This window comes from Eulemur rufifrons, chromosome 24 (assembly GCF_041146395.1).
Source record: "Eulemur rufifrons isolate Redbay chromosome 24, OSU_ERuf_1, whole genome shotgun sequence".
In the NCBI taxonomy this organism is placed as follows: Eukaryota; Metazoa; Chordata; class Mammalia; order Primates; family Lemuridae; genus Eulemur; species Eulemur rufifrons.
In genome coordinates this window covers 29359321-29373886 of record NC_091006.1, presented here as the reverse complement: position 1 = coordinate 29373886, position 14566 = coordinate 29359321, and the positions used below count along the sequence as shown (strand labels likewise).

At 33.4% G+C, this 14566-nt stretch overlaps 1 long non-coding RNA gene across 1 annotated transcript in view; it reads right to left on the bottom strand.

Moving 5' to 3' along the window:
• The window catches only part of LOC138374599 (uncharacterized), a 202577-nt gene that overhangs the window by 165985 nt on the left and 22026 nt on the right, over positions 1-14566 (bottom strand). Inside the window, exons 2-3 of the long non-coding RNA XR_011231387.1 lie at positions 7327-7399; positions 1033-1117 (exon numbers count right to left, since the gene is read on the bottom strand). This is a non-coding gene — a long non-coding RNA (uncharacterized lncRNA). The remainder of the gene's footprint in view (positions 1-1032; positions 1118-7326; positions 7400-14566) is intronic.

The window sequence follows — 14566 nt, the reverse complement described above, 5'->3', positions numbered from 1 at the left end:
ACTTATGTTTTCCATGCTATCAAAATGAGTGAATTACCATGTTATGATGGAATAATAAATCAAAACAGAAGACTTCTGTTCAAACGAATCTTCATCATCATCATTTTTTGTGAATTCACCTATCCCTAATCATAATTAAACTCTACTTTCTCACTTGTGAAATTAAAAGATTGGCCTGAATACAAGTCACAGATTCAAATAATCACAGAAGTTTCGGTAATTTAAGTTAATTAAATTTATCAGGTTACAATTTCAGCAAACTAAAGAGTAAATAGAATTTCTAAAAATAAGCTCTTGAAGTCACTACCATGCAGGGATTAGAGCCAGTACAGTAAATTTTCTTTCTTTCTTTTTTTTAATTTCAGCTTATTATGGGGGTACAAAACTTTAGGTTATGTATATTTCCCATTCCCCCCTACCCCCACCCCCAGTCAGAGCTTCAAGCGTGTCCATTCCCCAGATAGTCCATTTACATGCATATCTAAGAATCTTTTATTTCAAATATTTAAATGATAATTTTTAAATTCTAGCCCCAAAACTTTGAAGCAGGCAATACAAAACATTTATGTGGTACAAACTTAGACTGAAGCCATCAGTATTCAAATATTACAATGGATCAATTTTTAGAGTTATCCTGACTAAAAACTTAGTATTTCATATTTCTGTAGTGTGTGAATGATACAAGTACATAAAAATTTTCATGTTAGATGAGGAAATGTGGAGTCTAGCTCTCTTTATATACAGATAAATGAATATACAAATTTTGCACAAAAATAATTACGTTGTATAGAAATATAATTTTTCCTCTGTCAGTCTCTCCACTTTTCTCCATTCTGACACCTCCTTTGTTGATCATGTGTGAACTGATTACTATGGTGTTTGGTAATATTGATTCCCATAATAGCCACTTAATAATATTAATAAAAATTATTACCGATTAAGGTCTTCATGATCCCCAACTCACTTTTAAGACTCAGGGAGGGAATGGTATCCTTGATGGAATGGAAATTTAGAAATGGAATTGTAACTCACCTAGGGAAGGCCAGCTTTTTCCAGAGAATGGCAGTGTCTTGGTGGTGTTCCAAAACTGCAAGGTCTATTCTTTACCATAGCAGACCTAGAAAATTAGTGATAATTTCATCAAGAGATAAACAAACTTCCCAAGATCTGTCATAGAAGCTACACTAAATAAGAAACACATGCACTTAAATATGAATGTTGTATTTCTTATTTAAAAATAAATGTAATAAACAAACCACTTGTACTCACTTATTATTTGCTGTGCTTGTATTCCAATCTAATTGCATTGCCAATTCTAATCTGCATTTTGCTCCATGATCATTGAAGTAGCTAATTCAGATTAGTTTGGCATATAAGTCTAATTTGTACTGATACGTTCATTTTCATTGTAGTGATCCTTCTACCACAATGACCAAATACTCAAGCCATGGTAGGTTTCCACCTAAATCACTCTAGACGTACGCTATAAACATGAGCTTATCTCTCTTTGCCTTAGATATTTATAATCTTTTTAAAAGTTGTAAGATCCCAGATACAAAAGCCTGAATTAATCCAAACCTCAGTTCATACGCTGTCATTTGTCTCTGTCAAAGTCCTCAATTATAAATTTTTAAACTTAATTTGGTTTCTATCATTCCCAGACTCAATTTTCATTCCATTCCACACAATAACACCTAATTTGGTCTATTTAAAGCAGTATGGCTTTAGATATACAAATATCTTCTCAAGGTAGAGTAGTGAATTATATTGTATTTCCATAACCACCATTGTGTTATGAACCATATTTTAACTCAAAATTAAATTTTACTCTCGTTATTGTTCTGTGTACATCTGGTTAGTTGTTTTTGACTGCTTCACGGTATTCCATTTTTTATGTCTAGCACATTTTCTTTGTATCCATACTCATATTAATAGACAATTAAATCGCATTCCAATTTCTGCCAACACTCTCAATACTGTCATAAATATATTAATATCTTTTCCTATAAAGATCTGTTACTAAATTTCTTTAAGATACAAATACAATTTTGATATAGCTAGAATGTAGAGAATTCCCATTAATGGCAGTAGATACTACCAAATTTATCTCCAGGTTATCTACTTAAGCCAGAAAAAGAAAACTGTTGTCAAATACCTACACTGTTGAAGATATCTGGTGTTACCAAACTTTATTTCTTCTAATGTTATGAGACTAAAATGGTATGTTAGTGTTGCTTAAATTTATATTGTTCATAATTTTAAGAATATTGTTAGATATCTCTTACACTTGTTTATCTTTTATGTATTGGCCACTTATATCCTTTGAACATTTTCATAATATATTTCCCATCTTTTCTTATTTTTCAGGATTAAATGTATATTATGTTAATGTAATATTAGTTTTAGATATTGCAAATATTCTCCCTCAGACTGTTACCAAATATTATTTTATGACGTCATACTTGAAAACATTTTTTTTCTTTCCATGTCAAATTAATTAACCTTTTCCACTGTGGATTCATTAGTTTGTCCATTATTAATTTATTCACTAACTCTACATTTGTTGAGTGCTACCATGAGCAGGCCCAATTTTAGGCATTTAGAGTATGAAAATAAACAGCGATAATAACTCATTTACTAACTAAATAAAAAACAGAAAATCCGTTCTTAATAGTGCTTACATATTTGTCCCAATAAGAACAATCATCAAACACATAAACTTAAAATATGTAAAATGGCTATGAGTCTCACAAGAACAAAATATGCATAGGAATAATATGCAGGGTGATAGTGGTGATAATTTATAAAGGGAGATTAAAACAAAGTATTTGAACAAAAAGCAAAAAGAATGGAAGGTAAGCTTTATGTGGCTCTTTGGGAAAAAAGAATTCCAAACCAAAGGAAAAGTACAAGCAAAGCTCACAGTTTTGGATTTTTAAAAATACATATATTATTTTAATATTTGTACATAAGTAATTTATTAAGATGTTTCTACTTTAACAACATATTACATTTATTCCTACAACACTGAAGCATGCATCTTAATACCTAGCATTATAAAGTCTCCATTTTTACTCCTTTATTAAAAAGTAAAACAAAACTGAATTTTTATGTTTTTCTTTTATAGCTGCCTAAAACATTGAAGGAGAATCAATTCTTCAACTCAAGATGTCTTCATATGCCAGATTTGTTTATAAATATTTATCACCTTTATGTATAAGTTATAAAAAATTATTAGCAGGAAGTATATATTTCATCGTCAGTATTTATAATACACGGCCTGAAATCTCAAAACAAAACAAAACAAAACACAACTCAACTCAGTCTCACCCACGGCCGCGGCCTTGGAGGAGCTTCCCACCTGCTTCTACCTCACCCTGCCGAGGCTCCTCCCTTGGAGGGCGGAGTGGCGAGAGAGGCTCCTTTCTGAACTTTCCGCCCCCGGCCACTTGTGTTTTGTGCGCTGGCTGGTCAAACCCTGCCCTTGAAGGGGAGAAGTAAGGGAAGTAACTGAAGTAGCCGCTTTCCTGGCTGAGTTGCCCCAGGGCTTCGAAGGAGCTTGTCACCTGCTTCTACCTCAGGCCTACCAAACCCCATCCTTGGAGGCGCGGAGTAACGAGAAAGGCCGCGTTCTGGGGTGAGTTGCCCCGCAGCCATGGTCTAGGAGGAGCTTCCCGCCTGGCCACTTCCACCTCACCCGGACCAGGCTCTGCTCTTGGAGGGGCGGAGTAACCAGAGAAGCCACTTTCCGGGCGAGTTGCCCCGCGGCTTCCGAGGAGCTCGTCCCCCCCGCCTGACCGCTTCTACCTCAGGCCTACTGAGCTCCGCACTTGGCAGGGCAGAGTAAGGAGAGAGGCCGCTTTGGGGGCTCAGCCCCGTGGCCTCGGAGGACTTTCTCCCCCCTCCAGCGACTTCTACCCCACACCTACCAAGCTCTGCCCTTGGAAAGGTGGAGCAGCGAGAGAGGCTGCTTTCCGGGTGGTCATGGCCTCAGAGGAGCTTGTCCCCTGACCTGGAAGCTTCTACCTCAGCTGACGAAACTCCACCCTCCCCGCCCACTATTTGTACTTCCTTCTCGCCAACCTGACTAACCCCGCCCCGGGAGGGGCGGAGTAAAGAGGGAAGCCTCTTTCCACACAGCTGCAGAGCTTCTCCTCCAACTGTGCGGCAGACTTGCTTGTCTTCCCCTAAGGGCAGACCGGCACCTTGGAGGAGGGGAGAAACCAGCGAAGTTTTCCGGGCTGGAAGGTGAGGCATTCTCGGGCAACACCCCTTCCCCAGCCCCGCACGACAGTCTACACCCTTGGAGGTAGGGAGAAAGGAGAAAAGTCACTTTCTCTGTGTGACTGGGCTGAATCTGTGGGACCTTGGAACTAAGCAAAAGGGGACACTGTTTAATTGGACCCGTGGGTTGGTCTTGATCAATTGATAAGAACACAATACTAGGGCTCACCCTTGGCGCCCAGGCCGCTGCCGGCTTTGGGGCTAGCGGTCCAGGAAGGAAAATCTTGGCCAGAGTCCTCAGCAATTGCACCAATTGACACCCCCCACCTGGGGCTTCTCGCAAATTCTGTAATACCAAAACTGGAAATATTTTCTTTCATCCTGTTGCAATAATCTCATAACCCAACTTTGGGAGCTGACTTAACCTTCCATCTTCCCCTGATACTAGTACAATTTTCCGATTTCTTACTCTTTAATAGAAATGATATAGAGAGTGGCCTAAGGGGAATAAAGAAAAAATAATAGTCTGTGAGCCTTGAAAAATGCTTTGAATAAAAAGACTAGGTTGAAATTTTAGCCCTGAATTTATCTACATAACTCCAATCATGTAGGGATATTAATAGAAATAAGTAATAAGATATAGTCAAAGACACTTTATAAAATATCAAATTGTTACTATTATGAATGGTGACTTTTCCAACATTACTTACTTAATGAATACGTTAAAATTTGCCTTCAAGTTCAACAAACAATACCACAAAAAATAATTTTATTAATGCCTTCATCTAGAACGTGTATTTTATGTGGCAGTTTTATGACAGCTACACTAGGGATTGAAGCAATATTTGTTTCACATGTGGATAACATGTCAACTTTGTTTTTTAGAGGAGATGCAGAGAATATACCAAGACTCAGTATACTGTTATCTTCTGTACTATCTTCTTGTTACAGTTTCATGAAGGATATGTGCAAAGACATATGACACAAGTAAGCATTTTAGTATTCTAACTTTTACTTCTAAACTCTTAGGTAGATTTTCTCTATATTAAGTAATCTAAAATCTTTGACTAATTTTCTACCTCTGTAAGAGAGTTAACCTATACTTAAATGGTGGCTTATAATGCATACATTAATCAATGATTCATTTTAGAATACATAATATACAATGTATGTGTGGATTCCTTGAGTCACTTATGAAGCATATTCAGTAACAAATGGAAGTCTCATGTAACTGGTTCTGTGGGAATAAATGAGGATCTTTAATTTGTTTTCATAAATGCCACTGACAAGATAAAATTAAATATTAAAATGTCAGGAATGCTTGTCATTTTGACATTTTCTTTTATTAACAGACAACTTCCTTGTATTACTGGGATAATATTAACTAATAGGTGGGAATTGTATTCCTAGTCTGAACCTTCAAACACTTAAGAAAATAATAGGATTGGCTTTATACATGTCACAACAGTAATAGCTTCCATTTATTAGTCATATAACATATGATATGTATCAATTGATCGACAGATACAGACATATACATTATATATATTATATGTAATATATACTTATGTATTAAATATCTTCAAATGCTAATAAGAACTCTTTGAGAGAGATACTATTATCACTGCTTTATAAATGAGAAAACAGAGCTTCATAGAGTTTATTAGAGTTAGTAAGTGGTAGATCTGGGATTCAAGCCCAGGACTGTCTCCAAAGCACATTTATTCAAATATAAATAATGTTGTACTGCAACTCCTAGCAGAAAAGAAAAAAGAAAAACCTTAAAAAAAACTTGGCATAATATAATAAAATGCTATAAAAGCATTTTAAATACTTAAATACTATAATTTAGGGCTTTGTTTTAATTAAATGTATACTTATAGAAGTTCTGTTAATGGTATACACAGCTTATTTGTGAGAAACACAAAATTAAAATAAATAAATGATACAGCTTCCAGTAAAACATTCCTTACTGAACACAATACTGTCAAATTCTGTTTAAATCATCACTATTTTATCAATTTAAAAAATTGTATGTCAATTTAGAATCAAAGAGATCTGTCAGCTTTTTGTGGTAGTAGACAGGAGTTGGAGGGCAGAGATGGTGGTGTAATGAAAGAACTATTCTAATACATTTTTAACTAATTACTTTTTTCTTTTCTTTAACTCAAAGTCTTATAACATTTGTTTTGTATTAGAGTGCTCCCCATTTATTTGTTCTTACCATAGCCAAGTTCTATTGACAGCTCCTAGTAATAGAAAATGTTTTAGGATACTAATACATTATAACATTTTTGAATGTATGTGCATATGTGATTATAATAATATGGACCAAGAAGCTGAGATAAATAAAAGCTCTGGATTACTCATAAAAGTCCATCCTTGAAAATATCCTTCTACTAGATTTTATAAATAATGTATATTACAGGCTTTTCAGATGGCTAGAGAATGAGTATTAACTCTTTTGTCAATGTACATAATTACAACAAAATATTCTAAGAAAATTTCATAATGTAAAAATATTTTTTGTTTTTATGTAAATAAACATATCATAAACATGATAAACTCCATGAATTAGAGATTGTCATGATCTCAATTTAATGAGTGTCAGAATAATCAATAAACAATGATCAATAAAAATGCAAAAGAAAATACATCGTAATGTCTGTAGTGAGTTGTAACAACATAATTGAACACCATACAAACACGCATAATTGAACATCAGTGTTTTGAAATTCCAAAATAAATTAAAAATGCTTCTTTATTTAATACAATAATGAACATGTAAAACTTGTAGTCTCATAGGTTCCAATTACTTAGAATACATCTAAAGAATTCTTAAAAATATCTGAAAATATTAAGTGAAGCCTTATGCAGTTGTTATAGTCAAAAGATTTTGACTTTCACAAACGGTATTCTTATATGGTCCAAACTAATAGAATCTGAAGTATCAGTAGGAATCCTGGTGATTTATAATGAGGTTTTCGTTAATTCTTTTGCTGACCTCACTTCAGACAAACTGGACATAAAGAATATTGAAGGGATCTCTGTGTATATAAAAAAAGAAAAGAGAATAAGATAAAAAAAAAAAAATTCACTTACCTTCCAAACCTGAGCATCAATGATTCAAAACATTCAGTTTTAGATTCCTGCACATTTGGTGTGAAATTTGGACCTGTGGTAGAGTACAATTATACAACATCAGGATGTGGTAGAGTCTTTGGGGTACCACTGTTTATTATGCAGATTTTACTTGGGCTCTTCTGTCTTCTGATTCTCATTTCAATCCTCCCTTCCATTGTGCCCATTATCTGTATCCCAGGGCTTTCTGAGTTCATTTATTTGCTCAATAAATTTCTAGTATCCTTCAGGGTCATCAGTTTTAAGTTTTGCTCTTTGGTGAAGATTTGGGGTTTGGAGGTAGAAAGAAATGAATAAGTAACAAACATTTCTAAAAACTTCTTTATCAACATCTCCAGGGACCTAGTTGTAGCCCTACACCATATCCTTGCCTTCTTTAGTAGTTGTTGTTTTAAGTTTTTTGAGGTTGCTCAAGTTCTATGCAGTTTAATAAGTTGAAGATACTTATTTTGACATGTATCTTCCCTAGGAGAAAGATTTACCTTAGTATCCCATGCTGCAGTAAGGCAATTATCACTCAGTTTCAGAAAATTAAAATCACTTTTTATGCAATCACATTGACGTATATGCTTTCAATACAATAAAATGCATACATTTAAAGGGAGAGGTTGAATGACTTTAGAAAAATATATACAGTCATACAACCACCATTGAAACACTACATAGAATATTTCTATCATGTAAGATGTGCCCTTTACTCTCAGTCACCCCCAACACATAAATAATAACTGATCAGTGTTATATCATCATACACTTGCTCTGTCTTAGAAAATGATATGCATTGGATTCTATACTATGTACTGTTTTTAATTTTTTTTGTAAAGCAAAATGTTTTTCAGAAACGTCTATATTGTGGGTATCAGTAGTTCATCAATGAAGCTATTGAAGAAAATAAAAACCTAGACATCCTTTTTATGCCATCAAAATAGGGATAGATTCTGGATTAGTTTCACTCACTTCCCCACTCATAAACAATTTCCAAGATTCTAAAAGAAGTAATCATCTGGGGTAATAGAGAATATATTATAATGTACTTTTCTTGATTCTTTGTCCTGGATTTGTTTCAGGATGAGATAAAAGATTTTATTAATAAAACTATGTCTAACACATTGCATTGTTTAACCAGAGTATGACTAATTTATACCAAAGGCATATGTTTGAATGGGTATAAAATATATTCTTACATCACTGTAAATTTATTGTTACCTGATTCTGACCCAATATTGAAAAGTCTGACATGTATAATATTCTACACATGAGGAAAAGGAATCTACTCCTACCAGATTTCAAAAGGCAAATCCTGACTGGGTAGAAGTGATGAAGTTTCTTCCAGATATCGCTGGGAGAACAATGGGTTAATTTCTTACAATTGCACAATTTTAGAGAGGCACTAATAATAGAGTCACTGTCTTTGAAGTATGAGGTATCTGCAGGTTTTATGTGCATTGGCCTGAAAAATGAGTGACCTGGATTTTAGACCCAGTTCTTCCTATATTTACTAAATAGGTGAAATTAAGAAATCCTGGTAGACTCTCTTAATTTGAAACTTAAAAATAAATGAGGCATTGGTTAAGATCCTCTAGAATTTTTATTTTTATTAAGATTTTAATCAACTTCATGGCTCCAGAAACATTGTATACATACAGAGGAAATTATGAAGGTATTTTATTGACAGAAAAATGGTGGTAGATGAGAAGGAAGAGAGGACAAGTAGAAAACAGAAATCATTTATTGAGGAATAATAATTTTACAATTTAAATATGGATGAATACTATCATATGCAATGATGTAACAGAGGGAATGGCCTGGGGGGGAAATGGCAAAAGATGTTTTCTGTGTCTTTAAAACTGCCCCCTACTCTTTTTGGGGAACTGAGGCCTACATCCTTGCCCCACTGGCCAGTGGTCAGAGGGGCAGGGGAATGTCTTTTGTTCTTTGTGTTACAGGAGATAGTGCAGCTGAACTGTCAGCTCCATCCCAGGCCTGGGATGTGGCCTGCAGAGGTCTGGAGGGTCCTCGCAGGTGGGAGGAGGTGACAGCTTTGTCTTCAGCAGAGAACAGACTGATTAGAATCATTAACAACTATAGCCTAGAACTGAGGGCCCTCCCTTTAATAGCTCTGTATTTCTGCTTATGGACAGGAATTTGGATTTTTGAGAGGATAGTCTACCATTTTCCTCCTTTGCCAGCAAAGTAATAAACTTCTCTTTAAACTATTTGTTTCTCCTTCTGATGTGACCTTAAGGACAAGTACTGAGCTTTCAGTAACAATGTTAGTATTCACTACATTTAATATATAATATTCATGATACAAAATTGTAGAAAATAAGAAAAATAGCCTAGAAAACTTGGAAATGACAGTATTTTTTTGTAACCTGACAGATTTCTGGGAGATAAAGAACCAAGTAAAATGTATGAATTGCACTAACACTAAAAATGAACATGTCAGTTATAGAATAATGAGGTTTTAAAGTCCATATTTATTTCTTTTTATCATTAAAGTAATTTTAACTGTATTGAACCCCAGTTGGTTTGAAAATATAGTGTAATGTATTTGATGTTCCTTATTTAGTTTCAGTTTTGTGGTATGTTATTCGAATAACAGACTACAACAACAGGTTAAATTTAGATTGAAGTTAAATCGAGGGAAAGACTAACATCTGCTTCTATGACCAATTTTCCGAAATTTGGTATTTTATGGCTTATAACATGCCCAGTAGTTAAGCTGAGTGTGAGTTAGTAGTGAGTTAAGAAAACAATTCAAGAAATTTATTTTACTTTGAAGAAAATTTCTTATGGTTGAAAAAAGTGAATGTTCCCCGGGTAAAATTATTTTTCTTAATGGAGAAGAAAGTATCCCTTTCAGATTAGATTGCCATAGGGCCACTTGTTTAAGCATTGACTTTTACATTGTTGTTATGGTACTTTGTTTTTTTAATTGTTAGTATATTATAAATAAGTAATGAAATTCAGTTCATAAAATTTACATATAAAGTTATTACTCCTAAGTAGGCTAAATTTTCATTTTTAATTATTCAGGTTGCTTACAAATGTAAATGATATTTTAAGTATTAATGATATTGATGTGACTACAGCGCTTTTTTTTAACAAAGAAAACATCCCATTTGTTTACAGGTTAAGAAATTAAGGCTCTCAGAGCATGCATGGATGTTTAGAATGTAAAGATCTCAAGTGTGCATGTGAAAGATTCATCAAGTATATCTTACAAGAGACAGATGCATAAACACTTCATAGAGAGTTATTTACTTGAATAATTGCTTCATTTCTTTATTTCAATAAATTAAATCTCTTTTCCCTCTCCATGACATTCCCTTAGAAAGACAATTTGGCCATTGAAAGAATATTTGCATAACAAAGAAATAGCTCTATTAAAGTAAATTAAAATACTCCCAAATGTGATTTCCTCATATCAGATTTTTAAGTTCACATTTTACTCCAGCTGCAGTGTATGTAGAGAAGAAACTACATAATGTATTAATAAGATCGCCTGAGATGGTACCAGTGAGGAAACTATTACAGTGGCCGAGTCAAGAGATGACAATAAATTGAACTATGATTGTGGCAATAGAAATAAAAAAAATGTGTCCAGGTTAAAGAGATGATCAGGAATAACTTTACACTACTTTCCATAAAAGAGGATGATTTCAAAGAACACATCCAGATTTCTAGCTTGTGCAACAAGCTGGTATCATTTCCTAGGATAGAAACCATGGAGAAATACTAGGTTTGGGGGATAAAACTATGTTTTTGATTTAAGATATGCTTAATTTGAAGTACTTTGAAACATAGAGGAAATAGATACAGTTTCCAAAGAAATGTTTGAACCCGTTGATGTACATTTGAGAAACACACAGATAGGTCAAGTCACGTACAGAGAGAGTATATAAAATGTCAAAAAAAAAAAAAGGTCCTAGGGAAATATTTTGAACTAAATGCAATATTTATCAGAAGCCAGTGGGGAAAGATTAACAGATAAACAGAACAAGGACAAATAACTGGAGAAGAGGCACTTCAAGAATTCAAAACCTTATGTGGTAGAAATGTAGATGGGTATAAGATAAAAAATGGAAATCTAATAAAGGCATGATTGAGGCATTGATCATTGACTCTGTTGGAAGAATTGTACCTCTGGACACAGGGAAGCCTCTGATGAGATTAAGTGTTAAGTGTTTAGGTGTTAAGGTTAGCAGGAATTTGTCTGTGTGACAAGGTGGGAAAGCAATTAAGAAAGAAAGAACAGCACTGCAAGCGCACAGAGAGGTGCTTTGCCATTCAGTTGCAAATTGTGAAACTTGCAGAAGTACCATGTTGCTATCTACCACCAAAGTGACCAAAATATTAGCATCTAAATCCATTATTTCTTCCTTTGTCTTCTGTATAATATATGCAGTTAACACAGTGATGACTCCAACCTTCTTGTGTTCTTTTCAATAATAGTTCCATTCTCCATTCAAAGTACATTTGATGTATTTAAATAAATAGATAAGTAAATAAATAAATCAAGCAATACATATTGCCCAGCTAGACTGATGGGCATGATCAACTGTCATTGAAAAATTTAGTATCTTTATGTATGTTTAAACAAGGCCAGATATAGGCTTTTGAAATCCTGATCTTCACTGCTTTATATACAAGACTGTTATTTAGCTTCTGGCTTGCAGAGTAAATTAAGTTTTCAATCCATTGTTTTCTACTTAGCATGAAACCCAGCAGTTTAAATGTGTTTCTGCAAATTATTTTCAAATACACTGACAAGAAATACAGATCAAATTCATAGTTTATGGATATTAAAAATACACACAAATATATGTAATAATTAGTTACCAACATATGAAAAAATAGCTCATTAAAGAGCTGCTGGAAAATAACCTGCTCAGAAATAATTCACTCTAATATATTACAGATTTTTAAAAATGTTTCCTCTCTCATTCTTTATGGTGATATTTGCATTCAAATAGAGATCATTTGTTTTTAGGAATTCATCTGCTCCTGCTGTTTGTTCTCCACCTACTATTTAATCCTCACTTTATAGCACAACTATTTGTTGCAGTGAAAATGATTAGGATGTCACTAAAGTTTATGCCTTCAGGTGAGAAATATGCTACATTTAAAGTGCAGTATAACTGGGAAACTAATGTTTTGTACTCATTCAAATTGTTTTAAATTAAAATAAGCAAGGGCTGAGAAATTCAAGGAAAATGATACATTGCTTTCTTCTAACTAAAATATCTCTGTATGGTATATAGCTTTTCACAACATGCCACCTGTTCTCCAGAAATATAATAGCAATATGATAGACTTGCTAAAATAATTGCCTTAGAAAACCCACAAATTGCAGAGCTATGAGATCAACATGTTGACAATACCTTTCTATTGCTCCATTGTACATGTAAATCCCTGTTTATGAGATTGGGAATTACTATTTACTAGAAGTGAATGTAAATTAATCAAAGTAATTCTGCATAGCATTGATATATGGAAACTTTACATATTATATATTTGTCAGAATGCAGGCTATTACACTTCTTGTGTCTGTAATCAGTGGAGATTTAAGTTCATAGAGAGAAAATATGACTAGAGCTTTATGTTGTATTGCCTTGTGACAAAGCCAAATGTTACAGTGTGTTCCATTTCAAGTGCAAAGCTACTAAACTAATGAAAATGTTACTGTTCTAAGCAATATGTTCTTAGAGTTATTGTGGAACACAATGGAAACGCCTGCATTAATATTATTTGGCAAGAGAAATGACAGCTTAGATAAATTTTCAAGTATGGTGCTCAGAAAAAAAAAAATCAAGAACAAAATATGTTTCTGGTAGGTTAACTATTTAGAGAGAAAGTGCTGGTGGGTGGAAGACTTTGAAGTAGACTAGTTTATATAGTGGAACAGGTAGGTCTCCAAGTTTAGATAAAAGGAGTATTTTCAAGGATAAGGAAAAAATGGAGTTCTGTTTGCAATCAGTTATCAAAATTTTGGTAACAATTGTTCAAAGTAGGAAAAAAGTAGGGAAACAAAGTTTTACTTGAGCTCAGTAAGAAAGTGAACAATAAGTAGATACATTTTGTTTGGCTGTACAGGACACTTGCATATTTAGGATTAGATTCTCTCTCTCTCTCTGTCTCTCAATAGCTGAGTCTACTTTCATAATAAATTCAACACCTTGCCTTACAATGGAAGCATTTGTCTATAAATAGATTTATGTTTTAATTTTGAAGTATGCTTGAATAACTGGCTATTTCTCTTCTAAGTTTATTCTTAGACTAGTGGTTTTCAAACTGCAATTTATGTATGACTCCATTATTGAGTTATAAAATCAAATTAATGGTTTTGACCAGCATCTTAGGTAATTAAATTGAATGAAATAAAGTACAAAAGAACAAATCAGGATCTATCAGAAGAAATGATAATTTTCATTTCATAAATATTTTGTTGCAGTTTGTGCATGTGTATGTATTTGTATATGTTAAGCAGAGGAAAGTCATAATATAGTATGTATGATTCATTATAGGTCATGGTCAAGAGTTTGAAGGACATCATTAAAGAGAATCATATAAATTTGTACAACATGGAGCATTGCTTAAAATTATAATAATTATAAAACAATCCAAATGTATATCAATGGAATGATAGGTAAATGCATGTATAATTTTATGAATTATATAATCACATAATTGAGTATTACATAGTGCTTACTGTGGATAAAACAAATTTGCCTGTTTCAAAGAAAATAACACCCCATGATATAATATTAAGTGAGAAAAGAAAGATAAAAGAAAAAATGTTTTAACACTATTTATTAAAAGTTCAATATATACAACAATCTTATATACTGTAGACATGTTACATACATATAGTAATATAAATGCAAGATTGGAAATTTTAAATGCTTATGCACAATGAAAGTTCACTTGAGGGCAATGGGCAGCCCAGGGATTGGAAAGGATGCCGAGAAGGATTCAACTGATTTTGTTAGCTATCATTTCTTTAAAGGTAAAGGATTCTAAAAATATAAAATATTGAAGTTTGACAGAGATAGGTGCTATGTACACTGTTTATGTTATATCATATTATATATTTTTCTCTTGAAATATTTCATAAGAAAAGATGTTAGAAATATAGGGATGCAGCAGAGACACAGAGAAGACTAACAGCTGTTGGCAAAGTTAGACGCCATTCACC